We start from the raw sequence: 2431 nt of genomic DNA, 5'->3' as shown, positions 1-2431 counted from the left end.
TGACACTACAAGTGAACTTATTAATAACCGGTTTGTAGTTGGCTGAACACAAACTGACTTTTTTACGACATCATCATGTAAAAGTAGTCAGTTGAAAGCAACGTAAAATAGTTAACTTATAGTGCATTTACAGCTAGTTGAGTCCGCTACAGGGTATTTATATGGATGAATGGTTAATGAATCCATCAATAATCTTTTTCTTTGTTCCTTTGGGACACTTTCCGTACGATTGAGTCAACAAACATGTTTTTGTATCTCGTCACCTGAAATGCAAAAAGACGTAGCAAACATCATCGCTGAAATACAAAAAGTCGTAACTAATAAAAAATTCAAAATTCACTTTTTGATTGATATGATCGATTTCATCGAATTAGAACTCCCACATCATTTTATGAAAAAAATAAAAAATTCTTAGTCACGCCTTTTTTCATTTCAGTTGCGATGGTGTTACATCCTTTTGCATTTCAGGTATGTATATTTGGCCACCATTTTTTAAAGTCCAAAACATCTTCAATGTTCAGCTCTTTGACTGCAAATGCTGAGCTGGAGCTCGAAACCAAACCAATGTGTTGTTCTGGGAAGTAAAACAATGGGAAACCTCGGAATATAGTTTACACCCTGCAGGGAGTGACGTTAGCTTATACCTATATAACTTTAGTCTATTTACGCGAACACTAGTGCTAACAATTAACTGTATATTTCGTTCAAAAACAGCTAACTACTTTTGTGGGGCGATGGCCGCAAAACAGTCAGACCTGGATACTTTTGCCTTACATGTCAATTAACTTGTAACTAACTACTTTTGGACATAAAATATCAATAAAAAACATTTTGTTAATTTTTTATTTATTTTTATTTTTTTTTTACATTTCTATTTATTTAATTTATATTTAACATTGCATAGTTTTTTTTTTGTTTACATATTCTGCAGTAGGTGGTCCTTTATTGGAATTCCATCAGACATAACATCCAAATGATAATATAAAATTTCGAACTTCATTTATTTGTCCTGAATTCGAAAAAGAATTTGTGAAGTGCAGAAAAAAATGTATTCAAAGTAGTTTTTGTTTTTTTCAAAATTGTTGTTGCTTTTCCAAAAAAGTTCTTCATTAAAAATGGCCTCAAGCTCAAATAAGGCCATAAAACTGTATTTTTAGTTAAAAATCCAGCATTTGTTAAAAATACCCCCAACGATACGTATTTGTACATATCTTCCTGCGATATTAAATCCGAAACAGAAAGAGTATAATTTGACGTTAGTGAAAGAGGTTTTTTATTCCAAGAGATTTATCGTATTTTCCGAGTTGACTTATCAGCTTTTCACTCTGCATACATGAGCTGGCGATATACATATGTAAGTTTGTTAATTTGACTACTTTTCTTTTCTTTGCCACTTCTAAGCCAGATCAGTAACCTGGTGTATTCTTTTGCCAATCGTGGTTTCAGTCACTTGCATTTTCTTGCGTCAAATTTCGCTGTTGCTATAGTTTCAAGACTTTTTCATAACTCTACGTGTTTTGATTTCGAGCTCGTCTGGGAAAACGCACCTAACCACAAATCATGATCGCATTTCAGCAGCTGTGCTCTATTTCCATTTACCGGCTAGCTACGCTTCTCATTTTCATATTTCTCACCTTTTTTATAGCATATTTATCTTTACTGCTTATGGCTCGTACCTCAGAGTTTTATCCAGATTTCTTTTACCCCATCTTCTCCTATAGTTTATTTTCCAAAGTTTTTCGTTGCCTACATCCAAACAAATAACCGGTGATCAGTCGTCCCCTACCGTCCCAATCCCGTTGTCGCTAATTTACTCGAATGAATATGGTTAAAGCGATTCATTGTTGGTACAATGTTGGCAGCAGCATCGAAGTTGTTGTTATTTTCTTTTTAGGCTGATTATGTAAGACACTATGCAACGCTGATCGCTTGCCGTCGATGGTGCTTTAGCTTTGCGTTCCTATTTTTGCCTGGCTTTTCGCGCAAGCTGAATGACCGACTCTGAGTGGTCGCAATGTTGGTGTTAGTTTTTCGAGCTGGCTTGGCAGCTGCCATGCTTGTCTTGCCCGCAATTGGATATGCGCCAGTGTTGCCAGGGAAAAATTTCGTCTTGAGCTAAAACGGTCGAAAAAAGAGCTAAAAAGAGCGAAATAATACTAATAGTAGCAAAAAGAAAAGCTACATATTTTTAAAGTTGGCCATTTATTGACGTAAAGTTTTATTACATTTTCCACAGTTTTAATAAAAATAACGAATTTCATAAATCTAAGTGCTGAAAAAAACTTTAGAAATCAAAATAAGGTGCATATAATATATGTATAATATATATAATATATATTTTTTCCAGTTCATTGCTACGGCTCTTATAACGCTTATATGTATGCATATACTTATATAAACTAGACAATGAACTAAAAAATACTTTACAAAC

The sequence above is a fragment of the Rhagoletis pomonella genome, unplaced genomic scaffold (assembly GCF_013731165.1).
Source record: "Rhagoletis pomonella isolate Grant_MI unplaced genomic scaffold, Rhpom_1.0 Rhpom_scaffold_00007, whole genome shotgun sequence".
Classification (NCBI taxonomy): domain Eukaryota; kingdom Metazoa; phylum Arthropoda; class Insecta; order Diptera; family Tephritidae; genus Rhagoletis; species Rhagoletis pomonella.
The sequence above is the reverse complement of the archived record's forward strand: the minus strand, read 5'-3'. Positions refer to the sequence as shown.